At 35.6% G+C, this 21,775-nt stretch overlaps 1 protein-coding gene across 1 annotated transcript in view; it reads right to left on the bottom strand.

Moving 5' to 3' along the window:
- The window catches only part of LOC106664622, an 85,467-nt gene that overhangs the window by 5,408 nt on the left and 58,284 nt on the right, over positions 1 to 21,775 (bottom strand). The window lies entirely within an intron of this gene.

Genomic DNA, 21,775 nt, shown 5'->3' with positions numbered 1-21,775 from the left:
CCTTGACCTTCCCTCATTTAGATCAGTCGAGTAATACGTTTAGAGATAGATATCGAGATAGCGCTTGAGGAATATCAAGCACTACACTACCCTAATTGAGGGAATGTTATGAAAATAGGAAAGAATTTATTTAAGAATGAGAGTGTTGAGTGAGTCTAGGTTTAAAATCTGCATGGGTTGGAAGCTGAACTTGATGTAGCCACTAAAGCTCAACTTTGCAGGGGGAAGGGATAAGATCGAGGTCTGACCCCAGACTGTCAATACCCTTGCATATGTGTGAAGTTTAGTTTATATGAGCCAATATATATTACAATACACATGTGCGTGCAGTTATTTACATTTTTATTTTTTAATTTCGGCATGAATTTATTCAATTTAAGGTAATTTCTACAAGGATAGACTTTCGTTATAGATAAAACACTAGACTTAAAGTCTAGTTAAAACTTTAAGTAAAGCACAGTGAAAGTTAAAACTATCCAAACTTCGCTGGAGCCTATAGTTTCAAAATTTAGCGTATATGTTACATCATCAACTACAAAAGTGCTCATCTTACGTGTTATAAACGTGGTGGTAAAGTTTCAAATGTTTTAGGAAAATATCTGTAGAAATAGTAGGTGAGAGGTTTCCACTTTTTTGAACTACGTCTTCAACCTCATCCGACGAAAGTTTATAGTATCAATTCAAGGAATAGAATCACGGGTTGGTAATATGGCTACTGGGTCCGACAAGGCTCAGTTCTGGGACCTTCTCTGTTCCTCATTTGCATTAATGATATGCCCGAAACCCCTGGTGTTGAACTGGCCCTATTCGTGGATGACACTGCACTCTACACATCATGTTTTTTTTACAAAATTATATATATTATGCAGGGCGGGTGACCAAGACCCGAGGGGTTAAATGCCTGGGTAGACTCGTACCCAATCCCTAAATTTTTACAAAATTAAAAAAATTTAAATATGTCAATCTGTAGACGTATTAAGGTTGTTTTGTAAGTTATATATAGTTATATTCATTGTTAAATCAAATGAACATATATGTTTTTCATAATATGAAATTAATAGGGCCTGATGACCTTAAAATAGGTCGAAAGCTTGGCATTTGCAACTAAATTTGCTTTCTTTTTCTTCATGGCCATAGCTTGATTCAGTGTTCGTGAGTGAGGGAGTGGTCCATACTTCTAATATCGAAAATAAAAAGGTGACAAAACATCTAGTGTGTGGTGTAATCGGTAATTATTCAGAAATCGTGAGATGCGGTCTGGTGTGATGTAGGTTTCAGAAAAACATTTTCTTTATCGTGCCAACGTTTCAACTATTATTGAGACCATCTTCAGGGCTCAAAGTGTTTGTCTTGTGTGTAATTGTGCCATTCTTGCGTGTCGTATTGCTCACTAATTACAACAATGATTAATGCAACACGACACGCAAGAATGGCACAATTACACATAAGACAAACACTTTGAGCCCTGAAGATGGTCTCAATAATAGTTGAAACGTTGGCACGATAAAGAAAATGTTTTTCTGAAACCTACATCACACCAGACCGCATCTCACGATTTCTGAATAATAAAACATCTAGTTATTTTTTTGTTAAAAAATTCCACCCTAGACGAAAACTAATATTTAAGATATTACTTTCGAATGAATACTAAATTAATTTATTACTTCTTAGAAATAGTCCTATTGCATATTCACCTATCTGATGTAGATAAGTTAGTTTCTAAGGCGCGGCTTCTCTAATTTACCCGTAGCCCCTCGACCTTAGGCACTTTTCTTATTTATGAAGAAAATAAGGTGCTGGTCTATTAAAATAGTCATTTTGCGAGCTAATTGGTCATCACCGGGGCGAAGGTTGCGTATGTCTCCTAAAAATTAAAGTCCAATTTTCCAATAAGAAAATCTCTAGTGATACCCAGGATTGAAAGCTATACACAAGAAGAGTAGAACAGACAGGTGCCCTTGGGCGGATAGACGGCCGGATGATGAAACGATTCGATCCTTCTTTCCCTTCTGTAAAGGTCTTTCGTCAATCCCATAACAACAAAAAAATGAACTTAAAAAGGGTCGTTAAACAATCACTTTCATAGTGGCCAGGTCCATTGGTCCACAAAACGTTCACAGTGAGAGTTTTTGTGTTTTTCAAGATGGTCGTTTCGATTTTTTCCTATCTTAGATCGCTGATGCGTGCTCTGTTATAATTCTAGACAAATGTTATGCTACACTTTATTATGCAATTTATAATTTTTTTGATAATTGCCATTAAAAAATCTGTTGGGAGAAACGACAACGGGCTTGGTCCAATGATTCTGTCTTGTTCGATAATCATAAAAGTACTAAGAATCTTACTCGAACGAAACTCCTATTAGATAAAAAGATTAGGTAGAAAGGAAAGTCGAACATTTTTTTTTAGAAAGACGACAGTTTGTGTAGTTTTATTTTCAAGAGCATCGCGTCCGATATAATTAAGTATCACTGTTAACCTTTATTATACTTTTATATTAAAGGTAATATGTTTCAAAATTGTGAATAGACGTTCATATTTGTCAGCGTTTTAAATTATTAATTAAAGTTTCAGAGTGCTGATGAAAAGGATATACATATTTCTCGGAAGCTTGACGAATGAATTATTCATCATAAGAGACAAATAACACTCAATAACACCGCGATAGAAATCGAAAAAGAATTCGAATATCTGGGCATCACACTAGATAAAACACATTTAAGAAACACATCGGCTCTACCTTCACGAAGGCGACGCGAGCTTTGATGGTGTGCAGAAAAATAGCAGGAAGGAACTTCGGATGCAGACCGGAAACCCCGCTAAGGATGTACATTATGATAGTAAGACCTTTACTTAAATACTGAGCTATAACCTGGGCTGTTAAAGCAGAACAAGTAACTAAAAGGAAAGAACTCACAAAAATACAGAGATTTGCATGCATCTGCATAACGGGAGCAATGACATGTCCTACAATTAGCATGAAAAATGTACTGGATTAATCCCCCTACACCACATGGTAAGTAAACAGAAAACCATTAATTTTACCAAAGAGAAACCTCCAATAGGAATAAAACTAAAATGGAGAGATAGCAACAAACTGGAAAGACCATCCGATACTCATGGCTCCGAGAGATGACATGAACAGGATGTTTGAATTTAACCAAAACTTCCGAATAAACCTAGGTACCAAAAAAGAATAGGAACGAGAGGGTAACACCTCTTTTAAAAAAGACACCATCCTGTGGTACACAGAACTAGAACACACGAAGATACAGGGTCAGGAGTATTTGGACCTGGAACCAAATACTCAGAACCCACGGGAAAATACACCAGTTTATTCCAAGCCGAGATTCATGCAATCGAAAGATGTATCCAATTCAATGTAAGTAAAGGATACAAAAACAAGAATATAGCTATCATGTCAGATAGTACAGCAGCCATCATAGCACTAAGCTCAAGTATCATTAGTTCAAGGATGGTGCTGAACTGCAAAAACAAATTAAACACACTAGGTATACAGAATAAAGTCAGCCTCTGCTGAGTCCCAGGACACATGGTAGTAGAAGGCAACGAGAAAGCGGACACCCTTGCAAGACAAGGAGCTGCTACACCGCTGACAGGACCTGAACCCTTCTGTGGCATAGGAACCCACACTATTAACGAATATCTCAGACAGAAGGGCAAAACGAAAATGAGGAAACTATGGAATGCACTCATTGGACACAGACAATCCAAAAATCTTCTAACCAATTTCGGAAGAAAAGAAATTACAAAATGTGTCAAGCGAAGCAGGAATAAACTGCGAATACTAATAGGATTCCTAACAGGACACTGCAAAGTAAACGGACACTTAAAGAAGATTGGAATAATCCAAAATGGCACATGCAGATTCTGCAAAGAAGCAGAGGCACCAAAACATCTACTAACAAACTGCGGAGCTGCACTAGCCCGCAGGAGGAAATGTTTTGGGATGTTCAATGTGACCATAGAAGAGCTTCAACCATTGAAACCGGGCCTATTAATCAAGTTTCTCGATGAAATAGGAGGCACCGACGTGCTTTAGGCAGAGCACGGGGGATACAAAAGCTCTTAAGGGCGCAGTATACTATACCCTGAAATTATATCTACATCTACATCTACATGAATTATAATTTATTATCATTGTTGTGTATGAACTATATAAGGAATATGAATGAATTGTCAGGTATTGGGTTGGTGCAAAATTAATGCAGATTTTGAAAATTTTGTTTTATTTTCGCAGGTGTTAGTCATGAAAACAAAGCTAAATCCTCAAATCTAATTTATGGATTATAATAAATACTTTTACCTGTTCTTTTATACAAAACATTTTAGTTATTGAGTTTTATAAGAGTGAGGACCTGCGAAATTAAATATGTCTAAACTGCGCGTAACATGAATACAGTTTGGGGGGAGGGAAGCATTAGCGAATGCACGGTGCAGTTATGGTTTTAGAGATTTCGATTTCGATGACTGGGAAGATCGTGGTAGGCGACGACGACCAATTCAAAACATTCATTGAAGAAAATTCACGTAAGACATGGGAAATTGAGGAAGCGCTTAGGGTTGACCAATCAACCGTTGTTCGCCATCTGGACTCTGGAGCAAATTGGTAAAATAAAGAAGCTCGAGGGAATACCGCACGAACTAAGAACAAAGAAATCGACGCTTTGAAATTTGCACGTCTCTTCTGCTGCGCCACAAAAATGGTCGAATCAAGTGCGATGAGAAATGGACAATGTAGATAACAGGAGGCGTACACGTCAGTGGCTGGACAAGGAAGAGCGACAATATACTTCCCGAAACCAGAAAAGGATATGGTCACTGTTTCGTGGTGTACTGCTGGGTTTGTTCACTATAATTTTCTGAATTATAGTGACACTATCACAGCAGAGCAGTTGTGCCAAGAAACTGACAAAATGTACGGAAAACTGCAAAGTCTTTATCTTGGTCAACTGTAAGGAGCCGATGCGTCAGCTAACTCCAGGCCACATATCGCAATTCCAACCTGCGGAAATTTGCGGACGCACCCTCACGATAGCTCAAGTGGTAGAGTAGCGGCGCATTTAGCCGAAGGTCGTGGGTTCGAATCCCGCTCGTGGCACTGACTTTTTTATCTCAACTAAAAACCTTAATTAATTAAAAGATATTAATTGGTCAAGAGGATCACGAAAATTAGTGAATTTTCCTCAACATTATTTAAGCAAATCTTGAAAAGTAGTGTGCTCAACACCCAACCATGCGGAACTCCATTCTCCTGCACAAAATTGTCTGACACCTCCGTATGCAATTTAGTCTTTATTTTTTTATTTTTTAAATTTTAGGTGGGGTTGAGATAGGAAGTTACTGTCCGAGTGGATCGAAGTCACGATAGCTCAAGTAGTTAGAGCAGCGGCGTATTTAGCCGAAGGTCTTGGGTTCGAATCCCGCTCGTGACACTGACTTTTTTATCTCAACTAAAAACCTTAATTAATTAAAATATAATAATTGGTCAAGCGGACCACGAAAACTAATGAATTTTCCTCAACATTATTTAAGCAAATCCTGAAAAGTAGTGTGCTCAACACCCAACCATGCGGAACTCCATTCTCCTGCCCAAAACTGTCTGACACCTCCGTATGCAATTTAGTCTTTATTTTTTTTAAATTTGTTTTTTTGGTATGTTGTATAGTTTTGGAACTCACTTGCGTCAATAGGATTGAGGTTAGTTTTTTTTAAACAACAAATACATTATACATAACAGTTGAATTTACTTAGCAAAATATGATAAATCCTTCAAATTCTATTGTCAAAGTTTATGATAAAAGTGAAAAGGAACGTGTACTACTTAATTTATTTTAATTTAATTTATATAATGATTGTTTTGAGTTAGGGCTGAATTATGCTGTGATTAGTAGTCAATGCATTCTTTATTATTTAATAGTATTTTTTGTTTGACTGTTTTTTATTTCTTCAAGAATTAAATGAAAATCAGTTATGAAGTTTTTGATTGGGGTTTAAATTTGGAGTTGTAGTTTTTTTTCCTTAGGGTAGTTGATATCAACGTATCGCTCGTTAATTGGTTCTAGGTTATTTTATTTTATTCTAATATTTCAATTCTTTTAATACGGGATTCAACGAGATTGGTAAGTTTCCTAATTTGCTCTATTTATGAGGGGTGCGTTAAGGATTGCGAATCTTCTTGCGACACTGAGTTGGCTTGATCAGACTATGTTTTGAAGAACGTAGGGTGTGTACTTTTGGTGCATTTGGATTAAGCATAAAATTTGAACGGTGCGAAAGGGATGATAGGAAGCCGGATGTTTTCCCACTTTAAGGCCAGGGTCTAACTGAAACGTCATCACAATATATCACAATTTCTCATTAAATATATACAAAAGAATTTAATATTTTTTACGCATTTATTTTTATTTAGATAGTTATAGAAGATTTGGGTTACGGATCGGCGGAGTCGGGAAATAACGGCTGGCCGTAACGCTATCTGATTCTAATGGTTTTTATTTTACGTGCTCCGTCGGTATCACGTAACTGGACAGGATAAAATGATGCCCGGTGGGCCGAGAAGTGGGACACCATGCTCCAGAACCCAGAAGGGTCCGTCGTTTCATGTGTCCCTTCGCTCTAATGACTGCCGATTGGTGACTGTTAAACCCACCCGAGAGCAGAGTAGGTGGTGATAAATTGACTGAAAATTCGCCAATTGTATGGGATTGTCAAGCAGTCTTGAATCCATTGAATCCATCAAAGGAACATGGACTGCGGTGAAGTGTCCGCACCCTACTGCTTTCATATTTTGGGAGTAAGTCCGGTTATAGCTTCTTTTCAATTTTCTAACGCCAAATGTGCCCTTAATAATGCTGCATCTATTTAGTAAATAGATAGTTATTTGCTGATAAAAATAATACACATATGCCTTTTGTTTCTTTCTACCTACAAACGACACCAATGAAAAAAATATTTAAAATATACAATTGTAGGTTACATAGGGATGTCTTCCTTCAAGCGTATTCCTTGTCTGAAGAATCTCCTTACGTCGTATCGTCCTTTATTTCAATATTTTGATCTACTTCATATGAAAAATGATTAAACGAATGTTTCTTTGAAAATAAAGGTTCTGAAGGGAAGAATAAACCGTTGATATTTGACTGTATAAACACTAGATCACAGTTAACACCCATGTACCTTCCAGTAACCTTTTTCAAGAAATGTACAGAAGGCAAAAACAACACTAACTAACCGTCTCGATGATGATGTGAAAGCGTTCGGACGAGAGTGAACAGCGGGATTAAGCGATCCAGGAAATGGACCATTTGGCAGTGATTGTCGATCGGTTTACAAGATTTTCCACTCGGCCGCCTCGTTACTTTGCTCTAGTGGACAGACAGTCATCAGACATGGAAAATCACGTTCTCAAAAAATGTACTTGCTTTGGAATTTCTTTATAAACGTTTCCCGTGAATTTTGAACCTTTGGCTATTAATATTGAGGATGATCGCGTAGAACTTGCACGTTGTATTTAGGGTATGGTACTTTCTTAATGGCAAAGGTTTTGATCAGTTCGTTACGGACTGAAAACGGTGAAAACTCTGTCATCAGAAAAAAAATGGAAAAGTACTTTCGAAGTTTCTTTACGAAGATTTTCCCTTGGATAATAGACCATGTTTCTCATTGTTTACCATGACGGTTGATGACAAGCAAAGGATTTACTCGATGAATCTAAATCTTCCATGGATTTTCAACCGCAGAGAATTTGATCTGTACGTTCTTACACAATGTGGATGTCGATATATTAAAGAACAAAGTGCATAGTAAATGCACTACCCATCAAAAAAGACCGACCAGCTGGTTTTTGCACGAATAATTGCCAACTTTGGAAATGCATATTTTCTCGGCCTTTTACGTCACAGACTTGCGCTAGGTCTCATTTTTTTGGAAATTTTACGCTGAACAAGATGGCTTTTTTAGATGCTTCCCTAGCTTCAGTCATTCATCAGTAAACGCAAAAATTTGAAAACATGCTAATTTTTGCAGTTTAAAAAAACTTAAAATTGACTTGAGGAGCCTGGAATTCGTCTTTGGAGCGGCGCGCTATAACAATCGATAGGGAGTTTTAATAAGCTTTCAGGTCACCTTCCACTTTGCCCAATTTCTCAAGAGTTTTGAGTTATTCGCGATTTTTGGGCAAAAACGCGGTTTTTTCCATGGGTACTTGGTATGGTATGGTATGGTAGAAAAGGATACAAGGAAGCGGGGTTTGCACTCCCCAGGCACTGCAGCCTTCTGGCTTATTGTACCTTATTCCTAGTTCCTTAGTTCAAAGACTCAATCCTTCTCCTTAGAAGTATCACTGCTGTATCGCTGCTGCAATTTGATTTTCCAAGTTTTTTCCGTACGTTAGGTTAAACCTCAATTGAGCTGTTGCTTCACATTCGAAGATGATATGAGTGGCTGTTTCCTCCTCCTCATTACATAATCTGCAAATGGGATCATCGCTGTTTATACCCATGTTGTGTAGATGTTTTCTCAGATGCCAGTGACCGGTTAGTAGTCCTACCACTCCTGTGAGCTTGTCCCTCTCCAATTGCAGCAGTGATTTTGCCAGTCTTGGTGAGGGTTGCTTCATCATAAGTTTACTATGTCTATCACCGCTAGAGTTTATCCACTTCTCCCTTTGTTTGTTTGGATCCATTCTGTGATGGAGGATTCTATATTTGTTTTTGTTATCCCAAGAATAGTTTCGGGATCTATGTATGGTCTTGCAGATCCTCTTCTGGCTCCCGCAGTCTGCTTTCTTGTTACCCAAAATTCCCCTGTGCCCTGACACCCAAGATATCATCAGGGTGTTGTGTTTCCCCAGGATTTGGAGATTTTGGATGCATTCACTGACTAATTTTGATGTGATTCTTTTACATGCTAATGCTTTAATGGCTGCTTGGCTATCTGATCTTATGAGGATATTTGTGCCAGTAGTCTTTTAAGGTTTTCCAGGGAACAAGCATTGATGGCGTGTATTTCTGCTTGAAAGACCGAAGTGTACTTCCCTAATGAGTTTGATTGCCCGTTTTGGGCTTGTACAGAAAACGCCCAATCCGGTTCCTTCGTTTATTTTGGAGCCATCTGTATACCATATCATTGTATGTGATGCTCTCCTGTGTTCTTCCTCTCCTTTGTAGTCCATTGAGACTTTATAGGAAGTTGTAAAGATTGTTTCAGGGATCATATGGTCAGTTCCCATTTCTAACCATGGGCACTTAAAGGACCATATTGTTGCTCAAAAATGGTGAATAAGTCGAAAAAGGTTGAGAAATCGCACTATTTTGCTGGTGCCACAGTTCAATTTCAAGTTTTCGTAAAAAATTCAAAAATTGACATGTTCCAGAATTTTTGAATTTACTGATGAATGACTGAAGCTATAAAACATTGAAAAAAAGCCACCTTGTTCAGCGTAAAATTTTCTATAAAATGAGACCTAGCGCAGGTCAGTGACTTAAAACGCTGAGAAAATAGGCTACAAAAAACAACAAAAATGTAGTGAAAAGTAAAAAAATTCAGTGTAGTTTGGTATCGCAGAACCTATTTAGCCTTTTTAAATTCGACAAACCATACTTTGAATATTTAAGCCTTGATTTCAGAATTTTCCTGTTGATCGCAGAATTATTAGAAATAGAAAATTGATTCACCATAGATGTATGTATATGTTGTTTTATACTATCGGCTTATTAGGTACCGGTAGAGCACTTGTTATATTTATTTACTTACTGGAAAAAAACCCCACCGTAATCGATGCTCACACGGACGTAAATAAACCGTGTGGAATGGAATAAATCAACTCGATCCAGCGGGAAATTTAATTATCCGGGAACGGGATTAGAAAAGGAAAAAAATAAGAGGGAGTTAATCGGACCAAACCAACGGCAGTACGCTATGACTTTCAACCTTAAAAGAAAACAAAAGAGGTTACTTTGTTTAGCTAAGGACGACGGAGCAATTTAGCAATTTTCCACATCTCCATTATGCTTTATGCTTTGGAGATGGAATAGATAATAGATCAAAAGGTTTTTTTTTATCAAAGAAATGGGCTACCAAAACAGCTAAAAACAAAGCTTGAACAAAAGAAAGGTACAAAAGCATTTTCAACAAACACAACAGGCGGACCATTTTTTATTTAACTATAAGTGATTACTTTCTTCTTGTTTTAATTTGTAAATAATAAAATTTAAATTCGAGTTCTCACAGGTTGCATTAATATAATCTAAAGCTCATTTCTTTAAGAACATCTTGGACAGCATTCCCTGGCAACAAACTAGTGTGCTTTTGATCAACAAAAAATTTTTTGTTCAAAGTTTAAAACTTACTACGGTGATTTTAAACTACTATTTTCAAAGCTAGGGACCAGCAAATTTCAGAAAACTTACTCCATTTAATATACTTTTTAATGGTGTAATTGCTTTTTTAATTTCTTTGTTCAAAGAAGAAGAAAATTTATGAAGAAAAGGAAGGTTGAAGATTAAAAAAAATCAAAAACTTTAGAAACTTTTGAATGAAGTTATTAAACGTTTTTTAATTTTGATTCGAAATGCTCTCCACCCGCTGCAATGCACAAACTAGCCCGTTTTGAAATTTGCTGGTTTCTAGGTTTGGAAATAATAGTTTAGAATGACCGTAATAAGTTTTTCAACATTAAAAAAAATTATTTTTTCAAAGTTCTGGCTACTAAATCGCTTATTTTTCCAACGTTAACAAGTTTACTGTTGATCACATCTTGTTGGAAATTTAACGTAGTTTTCAATGGTATCAACGGATTTGTCCACAACCTTTTAGTTTTGGAGTTTTTATTGCTTATTTGAAGCAAGGTCGCGAAATGTTAAAAAATCAGAAAAAGTGGAATGACTCCGAAACTGCTGAGATTCGGACCATAGTTAATTAGGACCTTTTGGTTCCATTTTGAATGTAGAATCTTCTGGCGAAGTTAGTGTTTTTTTCTTCCAGTGGATACCAGGAACTGGAGGAGTTCCCTCCTGAGCACTGCAGCTATACAGCTTATTGTTCTTTGTCCCTAGCTCCATTTTTTGGGGGCTCGCAACACAAGTATGAATTTGAGCCCCCGGTGTGCCGGTGTTCTTCCATCGAAGAAACTCATTTTTGAAGGGGGTTGGGACCAAATGAAGGGTCGCTGAGATCTGATCCTTCTGATTTTCTCCGGTACTGGGGTCGGAAGGTGCTTTGTTCTTAAAATCGTAACATAATAATTTGTCATTGGCGTTTTACCCTGTGAACAAGACTACCCAGATAATTAAACAGTTGTCTGCGATCTCCAGACGAAAGGCCGGATTTGTTTTGTTAAGGCCGATTGCATCGAATGGACTAATGGAGTCGAGTTTCACGGGTAAGGTGCCGTTTCTTCACGCTCACGAGGTTCTATACCACCAGAGCTTTCTTTTTGAAAACGATTATCTATAAACCCAATAAGTCAGGCCGAAAAGGAGGGAAAAAAGACCTCTTTTGGAATATCTGCCCTTTAAATTCTGAGCAGAAACACCATTTTAATGTCGAAATACGAAGAGTTTATTGCGTGGACGTTCTACCATCAAGGATTAATTACCGTGCAGGCATGCGTCTGTTAATAATACAAAAAGGCTTTACGTACATAAATGTACACTCGGTAAACTGAACGTATACAACATACATTTAAATAAAAGTTCATTTATTATTATTAATCAATTAATTAAGGTTTTTAGTTGAGATAAAAAAAGTCATTGTCACGAGCGGTATTCGAACCTACGATCTTCAGCTAGATACTACTCTACCACGTGAAGTTACGATAGCTCAAGTGGTACAGCAACGGCGTATTAGCCGAAGATCGTCGGTTCGAATCCCGCTCGTGCCATTGACTTTTTTAACTCAACTAAAAACCTTAATTAATTGAAATATATTTATAACGTTTTTTTTCTATTTATCATAACAACTGAATACGTTATAACCATCTAACTCATCCTAATTCATGTTCAAGATTTACTTAACTCATCCAACGGCTTTAGAATTTTCCCTCCTTTTTGCCATTTTTCAAATGTCGTGACACCTATTTGATTCTTGGTGACAAATGAAATGGCCACGGAGAGCTTTAGTGAAGATATAATTGATTTAACTTATTAAATTAACTGTTTTCGTGATCCGCTTGACCAATATTTCAATTAATTAAGAGTTTTAGTTGAGATAAAAAAGTCAGTGTCACAAGCGGGATTCGAACCCACGACCTTCGGCTAGATAGGCCGCTACTCTACCACTTGAGCTATCGTGAAGTGACAGAGCAGCGGCGTATCTAGCCGAAGGTCGTGGGTTCGAATCCCGCTCGTGACACTGACTTTTTTATCTCATTATTTCATATATTTATCTTTATTTATTTTGTATTTTACAGTCTTGTTTATATGTATTTAGCTTCATTTTTTTTTATAATTCATTTAAAATTTTCATTAACTTAGGGCATTTTTTGTGATTTTTGTACAGTTATATATAAAATATGAATTATGCAATTGTTCTATCCTAGGGTTTGTGTCCATATTTGGACTTAATCCATGGATAAATAAAAAAAAAATTCGTTGTTAAACTTTCATTGAGTTTGCAAAATTAATGATATGATAAAAGCTATAAATATTGGAATTGTATTTTCTCCGATAAATTGTTTTAATAATTTTTTTTATCTCGTTATTTATTCTATTCCATAAATGGAGGACAACGAAAAAACACATGAAACTGCATGTTTTGTAAGTTATTTTGGTTAATTGTAAACATGTTGTTTTAATATTTTATGGTTTTTTTGTTTACTTTTTAAGTCAAATTGTTGAAGAAGGGCTCCGAAAACGATACATACTTATAAAAAATAAAAAGTATTTTTATGAAATTCTGCTTTTGGTTGTTTCCGACTATGGAATAGAATAAATAATAAGATAAAAAAACAGAATATGGTATGGTTATTGCATCGTGGAAAAAACCTTAAGAAAAAAACGTACGTTGAACCATTATTATTCCTATCAATAGTTTATGTTTGGCAACGAGCAAAACATAATCGATAGTAATTAATTATTCAGCCATTTTGCAAAGGCTTGAGGAAAGGCTGAAATAACAAAAACGGTCTGGAGCTGACGGCTTGAGTTCGTTTGCCTTTGCAGACCGGTCTCTGTAATCACCTCTTAAAGTTGCCCTTCTTCCTGAGAAATTTGGCCGTTATTTAAGCGACAGGCAATAAAAATAAATAGCACGAAAAATACTTTTTAACAATGAGAACACTCTCGTTTGTTTCACTTTTATTTGAAAAATGCGAGATAGAAAAAAAATAATGTTTGAGTATTTATGATAGTTATAATCCATTAGTAGGTGACTCATCGGTGTGATAATAATATAATGTGACTTGTAGATCTGGTTTCTGGCCAGAGTTTGATGGAAAACAAAGCCAATTTACCAGTTTATAATTAAAAAATTACTAGTTACGTTGTTAACTATTAAGGCCATAAAACTAAAAACTAAGCTTAAAGTTTGCGCATATGTTTAATAATAAGTTAACTACACACCAAGTGTAAAACAAAAAAAGGTAATAATTAAAATTTGGTATATTATATGATTTGTGATAAAACTATGTTCGTGATTTTTAAAAAAATTATATGAAAGGACATCATTTATGTCATTTTCGTCTTGATGTCAACATTTTTCCTTTGAACGAAGATAATTGGGCCATTAATGACAAATCCAGACCTGGGTCGGCATTGTCGAAACATACCCTGGAATTCAAACACTCGTGACTGTCAACGCTCGAATTCTAGACAGGGAATCCCGGCTATAATGGTCGATAGCGGATGATGGTGCATGTTGGTAGTCTGCGAGTCCGTGGACACATGTTAAACTACATTAATCTATCGCTTCATGTCCTTTGGCCTCTCTATCGTTGTATCGATTTTGCAACGTCCCTCGTCGATTTCTTAATCTTCAGGATCAACCGCCGAAAGGTCTGACAACGCTACTCGGCGTATCATGGCGTCATACGGCAGTTGCTGCCCTTACGTCATCTGTAAATTTGCGTCATCGTATTGTCATCTTGGATCATCGCCGACAACTTTGTTCTTCACATTCCATCTCCATTTTTCGTTATCGGATTGTCATCTTGGATCATCGCCGACAGCATCGTCCTTCACCATCACATTTCCATTTTTTCTTCATCGGATTGTCACCTCGACCTATCGCCAACAGCATCGTTCTTTGCCATCCCATCTCCATTTTTTCGTCATCGATTTGTCATCTTGGATCATCGCCAACAAATTTGTTCTTCGCCAACCCATCTCCATTTTTTCGTCATCGATTTGTCATCTTGGATCATCGCCAACAACTTTGTTCTTCGCCAACCCATCTCCATTTTTCGTCATCGATTTGTCATCTTGGATCAACGCCGACAACTTTGTTCTTCATCATCCCATCTCCATGTTTTCGCCATCGTATTGTCATCTTGGATCATCGTCGTTTACCATCCCATTTCCATTTTTTCATCATCATATTGCCATCTTGGATCATCGCCAACAACTTTGTTCTTCGCCATCCCATCTCCATTTTTCTTCATCGCTTAAGTTTCTTTCATTAATTAGTTTACATTGCAAGCTTGCCATTTTGTTTGTTTATTTTATTTTTTTAACGTTCACGTCCTTTCGACAAGAAGACATTTGCCCAATACATTTTATTTCTTCATACAATTACATTAATTTCAATTAATTTCCTTTGGTTTATAAAGATTAAAGTATATTTTATTTTATTTATTTCTAATTAAGATTGTAGTTAATTTAATCTTTGTTTTATATTAACTTAAAAATAGTAAGAATTTTACAGTTTTTCTTTCAAAGAAAACTGAATGGTCATTTTTCACTTTATACATCCGCGTGCTCTTTATATTCAAAATTCAAATGTAAGTTTGATTGCAATTTTTGATTTAGCGAATAGTTTATTTTATTTATTTTTTATTTTTTGCGGGCTTCTTAATCCCTACAGGAGTTCGTTAATAAAGGGAAAAAAAGGGGAGGGAAAGACAAGAGAGTTAATTTTCTGGAAAGTCAGATATTTAATTCATTGATAGCGTCCGGCTTTGAACCAGTGGGGGATGAGGATGTTGGTGATTTCAATTTTTTTCTCAAGAAAGCTCCCCCAACAATATTTATTTGGTTTTTTAATGGTTTTTCCAGAATTGGTGAAATTTATGTAATCTTTAAACGTTTATAGTATAGATTTGTACGAGAACATTCTTTTTAAATGTCATCAATCTCATATTATAGTAAATAAATGTCACAAAAATAAATTTATTTCAGTTACGGAAGACATATCGACCTACTTATATCCCTAACGAACCGCTGACGCTTTTTGACATAAAGAATTTCATCAAGATTACGGATCGAATAAGTATGCGCATACTTTACTACGCGAAAGAAGAAAATGTATTAAATAAACGAGAATTGCCGGATATAATATGCACGGTTACATTTTTTTTTTTTTTAAGTTTGTGTCGTATTGGCTTAATTCGTCACGCTTCTTTGTTCCGTTCTAATTAAATTGACCGCGAACGTAGGATTATTGTTGAGTTTTCTTTAAAAAAATCTTTTATTAAATCGGCCAGAAACAATGGGGCGACCTTGCTTAATAAAAAGGAGACCCTAGGGATATTAGTCAGGGACGTCCTATGACTATGTGGCGTTATTCAAGAATGCCCAAAACATCCATTGTGCAATCAATAATTACATATTGTCTCTCGTACTATTGGAGGTTGGATAGGCCTCGTTTATTTTCCTTACTTCCACCCACGTAAATTTTTCAGGTCATCCAGGGAAAACTTTTTCTCAGATCATCAAAGATATTTAATTAGCAACCTCGTGAAATCAGTAACTAGTATGAATAAGATCACGAAGGCTAAATTTATTATATTTTACTGACGACCTTTCACAATTCACAAAAAATATTAGCAACTGTATTGTAAATAGAACTTGAGAGATTTCCTGATGATTGGGACACGTGCTTCGGTCGTCGAAAGATTGCCTACATCCTTGCCTTGTGGTTCCTAAGCCCCACTTTCTACAAGGCCTGCCGTTTTGTCCGACCTCTACTACAAACAGACAAATGGAATCACATTGTAAACCGTGTTTAAAAATGCGATTTAGCCCCATTTGGCATGTTCCATTTACATAAGTTTGTAATGAATGGGCCGACCCATCCACTTACACAAACGTTTTCAAAAACATAACTATGAAAAGGCACATCGAAAAAACATGCAAGTAACGAACAATTGGTTAAGAAATGTGTGGAATGGAAATCAAACAAAATCTGTGTGCAGCATTCTCAACACGACAGACAAGAATGACGCATCTACACAGAAAATAAACACTTTGAGCCCTGAAGATGATCTCAATAAAGACCGAAACGTTGGCACGATAAAGAAAATGTTTTTCTAAAACCTACGCCACACCAGACCGCATCTCACGATCTCCGAGTAATAAATGTTAATTTTATATCGGAGCCATATAGTTTAAAGAAAAATCAATTAAAAGAGGAAATTTTATTGGAAAAGCAGCAAGAATTTTTTGCTGTCAATATAATCTGCTCAAAAATGAATAGGGATTTTGCCAATTTTGTAGTGTTTACTTTCCCTAGCATTTTTATTTTATTTTTTATTACAAATTGCATTAAAATTTAATAGAAATTATTGTTTTTGACTGAAGGAAAATAAGAGATTTTGAAAAATATCAAAATAAAAGGTTTTAATTCCAAGATTTTGTTTTTTGGAATCAATAATTTTTATAAACAATTAATACCTTGTATAATGTCCTCAGTTAGCTAAAACCTCAGAGAGGAACGAAGAACATGGGATTCTATGAAAAGATTTCAACTACATACGGACACCAGGCAAAGAGTATTCTGAAGGACATCGCCAACAATGAAAATAAATAATTAATTAAGGTTTTTAGTTGAGATAAAAAAGTCAATGGTACGAGCGGGATTCGAACCGAGATCTTGGGCTAGATACGCCGCTGCTCTACCACTTGAGCTATCGTGACTTCGATTCACTCGGACACCAACTTCCTACCTCAACCCCACATTTTGAGTTTTCCCTCCTTTTTGCCATTTTTCAAATGTCGTGTAATCTATTTGATTCTCGGCGACCAAAAAGAGGAAAAATCCGAGATAAATCCGAGTGGATCGAGGATACGACAGCTCAAGTGGTAAAATAGCGGCCTATCTAGGCGAAGATCGTGGGTTCGAATCCCGCTCGTGCCATTGACTTTTTTATCTCAACTAAAAACCTTAATTAATTGTAATATATTAATTGGTAAAGCGGACCACGAAATTAGTGAATTTAATGAAAAGAAACTTACATCAGAGAATCAATCTTCTTTGTTAAAATTCAGACAACACAAGGCCCTGAAGATGATCTCAATAAAGATCGAAACGTTGGTACGATAAAGAAAATGTTTTTCTGAAACCAACGTCACACCAGACCGCATCTCACGATCTCCAAATAATCATTAACTAACGGTCACAGTTAATTAACATATTTTATATTATAATTTTACTAATAAACTTCCTGAATTATGACCCCTTTATTATTTTCATACTCAGACACGTTTTGTTACTGTTTGTAAACTTATAACTAGTTAGTACAAACAAAGTAAATCTTGTGGGAATCGAAGGCGTGGAAGTGAGTGAACGTCATGTTCTAGCCAACGGGCAAATCAGAGAGGTAGAGAACAGTTACATTACCATATTGGTAGAGGAATAAATACAGGTCATCTTGACTAGTTCAAAGTTGAGTTCTTTAGCATTCGAGTTAACCCATTTTCCTATATAACACTTTCTGCCTTGATATCCTTTGTCGAAATAAATGAAAACCCGTAATTAACCGCTTGTTTGCATTACTTTTCATTCAAAGGATGTATTTCAAAAATCATTATGTATTATATTAATGTATGACTTTGAGTGTAAGAGAATGCTCTCTCTCTCACTCACTTGCATGTACTATGGTCCGCATACCTCGCGTCTATGTATTCCATGTGATTATCGCACAACTTTGCCACACTACATCATTGAATAAACGCTCAGACCACCCGGCATAATTTCACACTCACGGCCGATTAAGGGGGAAAACCTGAAACATCTGCTAAGTAACTTGAGAAACTATTATTTTTTTCCTCTCGATGTAAAAAGCGGATTTTGTGTCGAGATGCAATCTAGAAGCCTGCCGGTTGATTGGAAAAGCAAAGTCGTGACTGGTGTTACGGTTTAATTTAGCTTTTTAATTTTTCCTGGGTTCTAATCCCAAACAGGTATAATGAACATTGGCTCGAAACGGATCAGAATTGACAAAACAATACGAATCTGGCTAGATTTGATTTCAGATTTCAAACCCAATTACATGAAATATCTTATCATCTATTGTCCCAATAGTACAATTTCCTTTTGAATATTTTATTTTTTTCACAAAGAAACTTCACTGGAAGGTTTCTCGTACTATTATGAAATGAATCTCGAAAAATCACATTTACCGTTTATTTTTATATAATTCTTAAATAATATTTCGTCTTATGAAATATGAAGAAGAGTTGGCGAGAAAGACGGCTATTCTTATAGAAAGTCTCATTTTAATATCGTAATCCCGCCAACAAAGTTTATTTATTTATTTTAATTTTTTTATTTTTTTAACACGATGAATTGTTATGTGAAAAAAAATCCTTTTCCTATCTTGTTTTTTAACTCAACCGTGGGATAAATCGTGTTCCAAATGTCGTAATACTTTTTCTTTACGAGGGTTCGCAACAGCAGAGGTTATATCAACCCTCAGGGTGCCGGTGCTTTTGAAAAAAACAAAAAAACATTTGTAAGTATGTCGGGTTCGAATGCAGGGCCGCTAGATTCGAACCCGGGACCTTTACCTTACAGTGATGAGCGTCGTGGCAACGCCTAAACCGTTGCGGCCACCGACGCCCCCAACAAAGGTGTTAAAATGACTTTTACGGTCAACAGTCTTAATTTTTCTAAATCGTTGTTTAGTTATAATAAATTACTTAATTATTACTTTCAATAAGGAAAATTATTGAAAATATTTAAAATAAATTCCTCCGTCACGTCTTTCACAAATTACACATTCCCAAATCCGACATAGACTATCACTACTTACGACATTTGGTCGGTGTTTTTGAAAACAAAAAATCTGTAAGTATGTCAGGTTCGAATGCAAGGCCGTTGGATTCGAACCTGGGACCTTCACCTTACAGTGATAAGCACAGTGTCAACGCCTAAACCGTTTTCAGTCAACGCCTCTTTGCTATTTATTAATCACATTTCGAGTTCAAAATGCCTGCCTTGCGTAAAGATGCAAAGATTTGCTCTTTTTAACCACTCTTCATCGGTGCTCAGTGTGATAGAGTCAGGATTGACAATTATTTTCGATCCTTTGCCGCAGTTCTTCAACTGAGGTTGCTTGGTTATGATTAAATTAGGCACTGTTTTTTAAATGGCACCACAGAAAATAGTCAAGTGGAGTTAAATCTATTGTAGTAACCGAGGAGGCCAACGATCGGGCCATGAGGATGGTTTATTTACATGTTCACATCGCAGAAAGTTCTACTACTTATTCCTGATTTATGATATTATTCATGCCTTTATAAATGTTCTGAACTGGTTTTTTCCATCTCCTTCAATATTGTCTCATAAAATATCCGAAATAATAATTCATTCTTTGACCAGTTTTACAAAACTTACGTTTTCAATTAATCGCTGATTGAAGTTTCTTAAAACCTTTACTTACATAGCAGATAATTTTATATTTTATTAATTAAAAAAAAAAAATGTAAGGAACGAACTTTGTATCTTATCTTTAAAGTTATTACTTTGTTTCTAGCACATTTAACTAGAAATTTAAAAGTTTCTTAATTTTATATTTATTAATTTCATACAAATATTCTTTATATTAAAACTTTATTGTTTATTAATAATACTTAAGAACGTTTTTAAATTTTAATAATAATAGCAATAACATTTTCCGCATGTTTTAATATTGTATGTAAAATACAATATTAAAAAGTTATTGGATTTTCTCAACTGTAATTTCATTTCAACTGTTCCAAGTAAATTTATATATATTACTAATAAACCCCATCTATTAAAAAAGTTAATTTGCTACTACGTATAGCATATCAGGACGTTATGGTGAAATAATGCTGTCGACATCAGTTAAAAAGATAATGAGCTCCTTCGCACCTAGTAGAAAATTTGTCATATTCAAGATAAATAGACTCGGTGATGATGTACTAAATCGATAAACGGATTCGAATGTGGTGGATTAAGATGTGGTCTTGGTTTTAAGAAATAGTTATTGTGATTTGCCTGAGGATGATTTATTGAATGAAGTTCTATTAGTTATGTATAAATATGCCATGTGAATTTGACATTTCTATATAAATATACTTTTATAATGTTTTAATAATAAATACTGGAAACATGTCATCCCTTGGCTCCCTACATGGAGCGTGTAGGCTATCTAATCTGAAAATGGTACTCGAGCACTGCAGCGGGTTTCTGGGTCCCCTGTTCCGCTTTTTAGGAGAAATTATTTTTTTATTGTATATAATATATCTTACGTGTTGTGTGTCTATATGTTTTGTCTGAGTGCATGTATTTATTAGCGTGAATGGCGAGGGTTGAGGGTGAAATATAACGTCATCATCGCCCCTCGAACTTTGAGAGCGTATGCGTGTGTGTTCGTGGTCGATGGCGGAATATTTATAAAAGTACTCCATCGACCCCAATCTAGATTAGTTTGAGTATCGGTGCGTGGAGGAATATCAAGTACTCCACCGACCAAACGGAATGAGTGTCCTGTATGAATGTATTTATTTGTGTGAATGAAGTGTTTGAAAGGGTAAATAGAATATAGACTTAGTTGGGGGCTGAAATAACCTAGATGTCGGAAGCCCCAGTCAAAAAATAAAAATAAATAAATAACAATAAAATAAAACAACTCTCCAGATGGAAAGGTAGTCGCCAGCATTTATCAACTTTTACATTTAAAACATTATTGAACAAAATAATGCAAAAATAATTGTGGAGAGATCAAACAGCAATTCTTAGGTTTTGTATGTAGATCAACGGTATGCCTATGAGAGATAACTATTATAAGTTCTTCCAGCTTTTATAAGTATTTTGCCTTTCTTAGTGCCCTACAATTAGTAGAAAAAACATTTTCAAAAATGAATTGATTCTATTCTCAAAAAAAAAAAAAAAAATCCTTACACTTCCCTTTTGTTTGTCTCATTTACAACCGATTATAATTTTAAACCTTTTTTTGTTTTTATCAAGCTCTTGCTTACAGTCTGCAAATCTATCTGAATTTTTCTTTGTAGAGCATCGACAGCTCATATTATCACACCTCTCACTGTTTTTATCTTTCTGTTTCTGCGTCCTGAAATTATTATTTCAGTTATCTCCATCTTTTTTTTATATTTTTCATTTTAGTTTACTCCCGTCCCCACCTAGTTATACTTTCCACGAAAAACGGTTGACAATAAAAAAAGGTATTTACTCACAAAATTAAAATTATACTTTTTTTAAAAAGGCCATTGGTAATATCACTCACCTACATTATATAAAAATTAAATATATGAAAAATCACAGGTGGAAGAAGTGTTGTACAAGATGGTCGAGGTGTGAGGCGAAATATAATTTTAATTTTTAAGTGTGAACC

Source organism: Cimex lectularius, unplaced genomic scaffold (assembly GCF_000648675.2).
Source record: "Cimex lectularius strain Harlan isolate CLEC.00 unplaced genomic scaffold, Clec_2.1 scaffold112, whole genome shotgun sequence".
Classification (NCBI taxonomy): domain Eukaryota; kingdom Metazoa; phylum Arthropoda; class Insecta; order Hemiptera; family Cimicidae; genus Cimex; species Cimex lectularius.
The sequence above is the reverse complement of the archived record's forward strand: the minus strand, read 5'-3'. Positions and strand labels throughout refer to the sequence as shown.